The 9,289-nt window shown below is 33.7% G+C and overlaps 1 long non-coding RNA gene across 5 annotated transcripts; it reads right to left on the bottom strand.

The window, feature by feature from the left end:
* Window positions 1-296: 296 nt before the first annotated feature.
* Window positions 297-6,531, bottom strand: LOC148280521 (uncharacterized). Of its 5 annotated transcripts, XR_015822580.1 has the most exons (6): window positions 6,076-6,454; window positions 5,540-5,602; window positions 5,007-5,096; window positions 4,381-4,455; window positions 3,083-3,249; window positions 297-821 (listed from the first exon to the last, which is right to left on the bottom strand). It is a non-coding gene; the product is annotated as an uncharacterized LOC148280521 (long non-coding RNA). The 5 variants fall into 5 exon arrangements; XR_015822578.1 differs by lacking the exon at window positions 5,540-5,602 and having other exon boundaries at window positions 6,076-6,531; XR_015822581.1 differs by lacking the exons at window positions 5,540-5,602; window positions 6,076-6,454 and adding an exon at window positions 5,669-5,700.
* Between the last annotated feature and the right edge of the window lie 2,758 nt (window positions 6,532-9,289).

Raw genomic sequence — 9,289 nt, 5'->3', positions numbered from 1 at the left:
TACAGATATCTTTAGATAGGAAACTATGGTACTATATCTAAGCACTTTGGGCGTCGATCGCAGCGCTGTTTAGTGTGGCATACAAGAAGCTTTGACGATGGCGCGAAAATTCAAATCACTGCGTTGCATCGTATATTGATATTTATTGTACAATATCAATACAAAATTGCTTAATTAAATACAAGTATTAGCACGCAATTTAATTTTTCTGTCCTGTATTTAAAAAAACAATTTTATATTGATATTGCACATTAAATTTATTATGGAATAGGAATACATAAATAAAAATAAAAAAAAACATTTTTAATAGTTTTATTTTACTGTTAAAATAAATCCCTCGATTCTATTAGATGCGTCAGAAAGAATCGAGAAAGAAAACTGACACTCGTAAAATAATATTATATACATGTGTGGTTAGTATATTGGATTATCAAAAATAACAAAATTGTGCAGCATTGTGATCAGCATTGGATCCCTGCTATTCCTGGATGAAAAATATTTTCTTCGTGAAGATTAAGAGACATGGCATCAACAATCACCATTCTGAAACAAAAGAATATTATTAATGGTGGATAATTTATTTTATTTCACATTGACATTTCTAGGCTGCTGCTTAGGAATAAAACAGGAAGGAAGCATTTATAAGGTTACTAAAGAATAAAATGAAGTGCTAATATGCTAATATTGGATTATCAAAAATAACAATTGAGTATTATTTAAAAATTGTGCAGCATTGTGATCAGTATTGGATCCCTTCTATTCCTGGATGAAAAATATTTTCTTCCTGCACATTAAGATCCATGGCATCAACAATCACCATTCTGAAACAAAAGAACATTATTAATGGTGGATAATTTATTTTATTTCACATTGACATTTCTAGGCTGCTGCTTAGGAATAAAGCAGGAAGGAAGCACTTATAAGCTTATTAAGTAATGAAATGAAGTGCTAATATGGTAGGTAAGAAGAAAAGGGTATGCATGTATCTACTCTATTGTCTGCGCTTCTTATTCTTAAGTCTTTTATTATAACACTTTCTAGCTTGTAATTTGAGAGGATCAACAATGCAAGACTCTAATTTTTTTCGCCCAGTTAATAGAAAGTTAATTTGTTTACACCAAGAAAAAATATATAATTGCAATACTAAGTTAACAATAAAATCAAAAAGGTGGCCTCTATGTGCTGGACAAGATAAACATGCTGAATTTAATTTAGATAGTACTATTTCCTTCAAACTCGACATAACATGAAACTTATGGCAAATAGTCGGTAAATTATTTTTGCAGTGATTGACAATGGTATTAAAAACTTTATAGATTTTGATTGTTGGGTGGATTAAAGTATTTGGACCACATGCCCTAGAAGTTATTAAACTATGCCCCGGTAACTGTGTTTCAGATTTAAGATCCAGTCTACATTCACAACAAGATCCAAATTTAGATAAAGCCCGTTTTGCCACATAACCAGCTATATATTTACAAACCGCAACATATTGACTACTTTTCTGTCTTGAAGAACTTGTTGGTAAGGAGTGATCATCAACATGAAATTGTTCCTGTACTTCGATGTCCGATGTTAAAAAAAGTTTTAATGAATCTAAAATTTCACCGTCATCATTTTCACAATTTGCTCCAATGGAGTGAGTATGAGATAAGTTTGATATGAGAAGCGACTTAAAAGCATCTATAAAATTTGAACTAGAGGGGTTTATGTTACGTGCACCCTGACTTCTTACCATGCCAAAAAAGTTTTCAATGGGGTCTTGGTTAAGGTTACGTGGAAGCACAAAAGTAAATTTATAACATGTAAGTAATTTATTACTCAAATATGATATTGCTTCCAAAGTTGTAATCCAGTTACGCACTGTAGGTGGTACTGATATTTTTTGGTTTTTGGAATCTACAAATTTTACTGATTTTAAGATGGAAATAGCTTCCTGCCAAAATTTCCAGTGGGGAGATGTTAATCTGACTCCACAACGGTATTTACAAATAATACTATTAGCATTGAGAGAACTGCCATTTAAACTGTCGAAAAGTTTATTTATAAATAAGATAAGATCAGCAGTCTGTGATGCCCCATTGTCAATATCATCCACAGTATCTGCCAAAGATTTCATGGTAGTTCCTACTGTCCTGCTGAATACCTGAGCAGCAACCTTGACCTTCATTTTTCTTAGTTTGTCGGGGAAAATATGACTATCGGTTAATTTGTGCATTTGGAAAAAGTCTTCCCCTCTTGCTTGATCGTATGTGTATGATTGTACAATATGGGACCACTTTGCTATTTTTGATACAGAATTTTGAACAAAATGTACATCTTTTACTAGCATATTATTTCTAAATCCCTTCAAAAGATGTGGCACATCAAACATTTGTACAATTTCATGGCCTTCAATTTCAAACCCGTGAACTCTACATTCAGTACCACCCCGAAGGTACAATTCACGGGTTTCCTGTTTCAGGATATTTATTGCACCAACATTTCAGCTACCTTGGTCACAAATTATTGAAACTAATTCCAAATTGCTACGAAAGATATTTGAGATTATTGATTTTAAGATAACAACCAAATCTGAAGATTTAATGGGTCCTCCTGTAAAAACAAATGCTAATGGTTGTTTCCATTTATTATATAAACCCTGTAGCATAAAAACACAAACGTGATCAGCAAAAGCTGGAGTACGTTTTCCTTCACCCAAGTCTTGGAATCCCTCAATAAAATCTTTATGTTTTTTGTACATTAAATTCTGACTAATTGACATCTCGTCAAACATCAAAGAGCATATTCGAGCTTTAGCAGAAAGATTTAGGGCGACCTCTTCCAAATGTTTAAATATATGCAAATTGGTACCAGGATTAAATGGGATTTTATTTAGCATTGTCATCAATGTTTTTCTGGATGGTAAGGAAAATATGCTTGAAATATATTTATAACTTTTATAGCCCTGCTTCATTAATGACAATGCAAAAACCTTATCGTTAGTTGTATATCTACGGCCCTGTTTTGTCCGTTTCTGAAGCCTCAATTGAGACTTAAAAAAACGGTATGTGATTTTATTTAATTTATTTTTAAAGGATACATGGCGCTCTTTGTTTAATTTGAGTTCCATCTTTCTAATCTTCATCTCCATGTTTCTTCTAGCCTTTTTAAACTGCAAACATTTCTTGTAAAGCTTCCTTTTCCTGGGTGTTAAATTTTGAGATTGGGTTTCATTTACATCCTTCAAGATGTGGTCATATTTTCGTCCTGTAATATAATATTTCATAATGATGCATTAAGGGTCCCAACATCATAATATAATGAATGCCTAACTATTATTGCAAAGAATGATAAAATGTAAAGGGATGCTGTTTGGAAATAAGCAAAAAGAAATACTAGCAGTTGGTTCTATTTACAATATAAAATTTCACTTCCAAGTTTGTTAATGAAAGTTCTTGGTTGAAGTTCATTGTATTTTATATCTTTAATAAATTTGAGTAGTATTAGGGTAATTCAACGGATACTAACGTCATAATTGAGTCTTTTTCAATGTGTTTTATCTATATAATGTAAAAAAATATTTATTCTGTATATCTTCTTTAGTTTTTTATTGGCTTTTTTCACTCCTAACTGAGGTGTTCTAGCCAGTGTCAAGTTTGAGATTAACTTATTTAAATATTTACACATGTGTTAGTACTATACATACAAGTTAGCATGTTAGTATTTAATATTACATACATTTTACATAATATAAAACTTATTTACAACTTAATACCATTTATAGCTACATATTTACATAAATTTTTTAATATATTATTATTGGGTGGGAACAAAAGAGTTTAAATAGTAATAGGGAATGGGACGCTGATTTTGGAGAGGTCAGATAGGAACTCAGGATAACATTATATATATTGTGAAGACGACGACTCCCAAAGATTGTACAAATTGCACACTAATGCATCTGTATTCTGTATATCACTGTACATTGAACAACGATTAAGGAAAAATTTCATAAAAACAATAATTCAATTAGGTAATTTTTTTGATTCCCGATAATAAATAATATAAAAATTGCACCACAGCAGGACAAGAGGGCCCATTACAGTGATCAATTACAGAAAAATCATATTATAATTTTGTGTTCTCTCCGGGAATCGAACCCGGAACCTTCCGTGCGTAATTCAAGCGTCTTAACCACTTAATGTTTTTTAACACCTCATGAAGTTTTAATGACGAAAAATTTATGTCGCATTTTCATGGAAACATCCGTTAGCATTATTCATAAACTGCATGAACATGATAGAAACAAAGTATCTGTGGATATTATGTAGAACGAAATCTCTCTGTCCAAGAACCAAGAGAAAATGCATTATTGAATACATGTCATTTGATACTAACTTTTTGGTGTACTCTGCTGAGGTGCACTCGGACCAGAAATATGCAGTGGGCCTGATATGTCATCAGCGTTGATATCTAAAAACATTATTAATTAGTAATATGTGACAATGTGTCAATGAGTCGGACAAGTAACTGTATGTATACATTTTAAGTTCTTTGAAAACACAAACAGCTTTAATATGCCGATTTGCTGGAGAAAATTATGGGTCAGAAATTTGTTTCAACTGAGAGGGTCACTTTCATGGTCATGTCATACGATATATATGTGCTATAAACTTTTTGATAATTAAAAAAGGAATGGCCCACGCTCAGACGATGTAGTCTTGGTCGATCACAAAAACGGCATTTCTCAATTTGCAGAAAATGTATAAAATTAATAGAAAAATGTAAAGATTAAACAACCATAGTGACATTACACATCCCTGTTTCACGCCTTTTGAGATCGCAAACCAAGATGTAAATCTCCCATTAACTCTTACACACGCTGAACTCTCCTGAATTTATATGTATTGTTTATTATTTTTTTCTTTTTAACAAAGAAACAAAGATGTTTCTCTTTCTCTTATATATAAATATGTATGTTTGTAAATTTTTATTACAAAAATTAAAAAAATATTACTACAAACCAGAAATAGGTTGGATGAAAGTCGTACCACTGCAACTGGCAACGCCTTCCGGGAGTGCACAGGGGTGTTCTTCAGTAACAGCTATGCCTACTGTAATTCACAATAAAAATAAAATGAACATCATACCAGATAACATAATGCAAGAACTTCAGGAAAAACCTTGAAAGATCGAGTAAGGCTTGAACGAATAGAAAAGAATAAGCTGAGATGGTTACGTGTAGAAAGCATTAACGACAATATAATAACTGAGATAGTACATAAGTCTGAAAGAAGGGGTGTAAGGAAATGTGAAAATTATAGAAAATACTTATCCGAACTCGGTTCACCGAGTAAATAATGAGAACTATTTTCGTTGGATGGTGACTTGTTAAATCCTATAAAATAAATACAAATTACCAACACCACATTGCGAAAGCACATCCTTACAATTGAAAACACACCATGCCACGACCATAACGACAATATAATAAATGAGATTGTACATGTCTGAAAGAAGGGGTGTAAGGAAATGTGAAAATTATAGAAATACATACCCGAACTCTGTTCACCAAGTAAATAATGAGAACTATTTTCTTTGGATGGTGACTTGTTAAACCCTGTAAAAATAATACAAATTACCAACACCACATTGCAAAAGCACATCACTAAAATTGTATACACACCATGCCACCCTGGTAATTGTTTGTAAATAATGACCAAATAAAAATGTCGGAAGTTGCAGGAAAAGGCACTACGCCAACTTTGTAGATACATAATAACCCGATTAACCAACTGTAAGACAAATCACAAACACCACATTCCAAAAGCAGACTTGCAATTGTATAGACACAAGACAGATAAACAAGGTGCAATTACAGTGGAAAGCCAACCTGAGTCGTACATATATTTTTCTTGCAGAAATACTAATAACTTTCATTGTAAAATGGGTCCAGATTAATAAAAGTATGCTTTCCCTATGAGTTGTAAAGATTGTCAATAAAAATTTGCAGGGCAGACAAACAGGACAAATAAACGTGCAACATGAGACAAATTCTTGAAATAATTATGTATGAAATATCATGCAATTTACCTGGCAATCCAATGGTAGGCACAGAGCACAATAAAAGCTGGATGTCATTGTATTGGCTAAAGTTGAATGCGTTGAAGTGTTTAATGCACACAAAACAAAGTCGATTAATTTCGTCATCTGATAAATTTGGGACTTTGAACACGATTGATCCATTCTTTAAATAAATGTGGATATCGTTTCGGAAAACGATGTAGTTTTTTCGTAGAATTACGATTCGGTACGCAACAACTCGGTATTTCGAAGAAAAAGTGCAAAAACACAGAGAGCAGTGTGACAGCGATTTCGAATGGAAACGGATAAATTGGCGGTTCGTCTAGAAGGACGCCGGCCGGCACGGCGTGGCTGGGCACACGCCGCCGACAGTTGCGCCACAAACTGTATTGATTTACTAGCAAGTGGCTTGTGCGACATCGGAAGAATGACTAGAAAGTCTTGTATTGGCTGAAAACTGCCTGTTTGGCACCACAGATCCTCACGGATCACAGAAAACAGAAATATATTACCGATGAAAGTAGTCGAATGAAAGTAGTCGACTACATTCGATGGGTAAATGTAGTCGACTGAAAGCCCGAATGCAGTAATACTCAGAATATTGGGTAGCCTCCGCCCAAGCCAAGGGTAAACATCTTTTCCAACTGAAACTAAATGTAACAGAAAAGCCTTGGTTTTCCAAAGTGATTCTGAACAAGTTTGAGACATCCTCCATATGCAGAATGCGCATTGGGCACTGCTGCAATGGTTCTCACCTGTTCAGAATCCATGTCCAGGACTCTGCCATTTGTGAATGTCAGCTAGATGAGAAAGATTTAAACCATATTTTTTTTTGGATGCCCCATAAATGATTGTTATCCTGATTTCCTATCCGACCTCTCTGATATTAATATCCCATTCCCTAACATACTAACTTGTACATATTATATTACTAATACATGTGTATATAAATGTAAAAAAAAAAAAAACAAAAATACCCGACACTGGCCAGAACACCCAAGTTGAGATGAGAAAAGCCCATGAAAATACGAAGAAGAAGAAGAAGAATGAATTCACTCGACTACAAATAGACGAATGGGTGAGCTTTACGCCGACTATCGAATGAATTAGTAATTTCCAAACTAATGAATCAGCGTTACCAGATCTACCGATTTTTCGTTAGATCTACCAATTTTGGGAGCAATCTACCGATCTACCGAATTCGATTGAAATTCTACCGATTTTTATACATTTCCTTGTTTTTTCCACAGAACAAAATTTCAATGCAAATAAAACGAATTCATATTAAAATAATTTAATGCTTGTTTGCTCACTTCGATTGCCATCAGTTGCTTATTTAAAAAAACTGCTTATCTATCGTACATAAGTATACAATGAATGATATATTAATTATGGAATTAGCTAGTATTGTTGAATACAATATGGTTAAATAAATCATGGCATAGAATTTCATGACATTATTGAAAAATGTAAATATGTCTTTTTTATGAAGTGAAATGTAGAGGGATCACTTTTCATATTGAAAATATAATATAATATAAATGGTTTTATCTTCAGTTAAATATCTATTTTAATTTAGTTGATCATTGTTTAAATAGTTTGTTCAGTACTTCAGCAGTTAGCAGTTTTTATTAAGTTTTAAGTTGCACTGAAAGAACTTTAAAACGTTAATTATTTCTTTGTTTGACAATAAAAATACCATATATTTTGACAAAATTGTGTCATTCATTCAATAAAATAATATTTTGAATTTTAATCTATGTATTATATTATTATTTTTTATAAGAACCAACTCAAATATTTATTTTCTCAAATGAATATTTGAGCATAGAAATGAAATATTGTAATTTACATTTTTTGTAAGAAAAAGAAGACATTATAAATCACTATATTTTGGTGATTCACTTATTGCAGTCCTTTTGGTTTTCAATTGTTCATTTACCAAGAGTTTTCAACTATTTAAAGCAACGGCCTTAGGCAAAACGGGGCTTTAATTTCGAGCAACTGTGAAATTTATTTTTGCCCCCCTCCTCCCCTCCTACCCCCTCTCCCTAATCTACCGAAATCTACCGATTTATTTTTCTGAATCTACCTTTTTTCGCTTGATCGGGTCTGGCAACGCTGTAATGAATTCACTCGACTACAAATAGTCCAATAGGCGTGCGTTAAATTCATTCGACTACAAAAAGACCAATGGGCGAGTCTCACGCCGACTATCGAATAAATGAGTAATTTCCAAACAAATGAATTCACTAAGTAACTAACTAACTAACCATCACGCCATTTCCCCAGAGGGGTAGGCAGAGAGGATAGAACGCCACATCACTCTGTCCTGGCACACTTCCTTTGCTTCCTTCACATTCATACATCTTCTCATGCACGCACGTCGATTATTCCGACTTTTCACATGACCACTTTCAAGAATTTGTTGTACTTGATCATGCCATGTCTTTCTCGGCCTTCCTCGACTTCTACAACCAGACACATTCGCATCATAAATCTTTTTAGCCGTTCTTTCATCATTCATTCGCTCCACATGACCGAACCATCGCAAAAGACCTTTCTTAATTTTGTCGATAATGCTTAACTCAACCTTGCATTCTGCTCTAATTTCGACATTAGGGCACCTATCATACATTGTTTTTCCGCACATTCGCCTGAGGGATCGCATTTCAACAGCATTCAGTCTACTTTCGTCCCTTTTTTTCCAACTCCATGCTTCGCTTCCATACATTAGGGTTGGTACCAGAACTCCATTATGAACTGCTAATTTAGCCTCTTGCGATAGACACTTATTTGCTACGACAGACTTTAAGGCACCATTAACTCTGTTACCGGCACTAACCCTCCTTTCAATATCCTTGTCCATATTTCCATCTCTAGTAAACATACTACCCAGATATACAAATTCTTCGACCTGTTTCAAACTATCTCCATTTACTACAATCTTACATTCAGTCATAGTTACATTTCTTTCAAAGACCATGACGTTCGACTTTTGCACATTCATTAGCAAATCACTCTCCTTGCACACTTCGAAAACCTTTGTAACCAAGGATTGCAGTTCCTCTTCGCTGTCAGCTAGGAGGACTGCGTCATCGGCGTACAGAAGGCAACTGACAGTTAGATTACTCATTTTCGCTCCCACATCCATACTTTTCAATTCTTTCATACATTTATCCATGTATATGTTGAATAACCACGGTGACATTACACATCCCTG

Source organism: Micrasema longulum, unplaced genomic scaffold, assembly GCF_059751315.1.
Source record: "Micrasema longulum isolate JH-2025_06_02 unplaced genomic scaffold, ASM5975131v1 h1tg000571l, whole genome shotgun sequence".
NCBI lineage: Eukaryota > Metazoa > Arthropoda > Insecta > Trichoptera > Brachycentridae > Micrasema > Micrasema longulum.
This window is presented reverse-complemented; position numbering and strand designations above follow the sequence as displayed.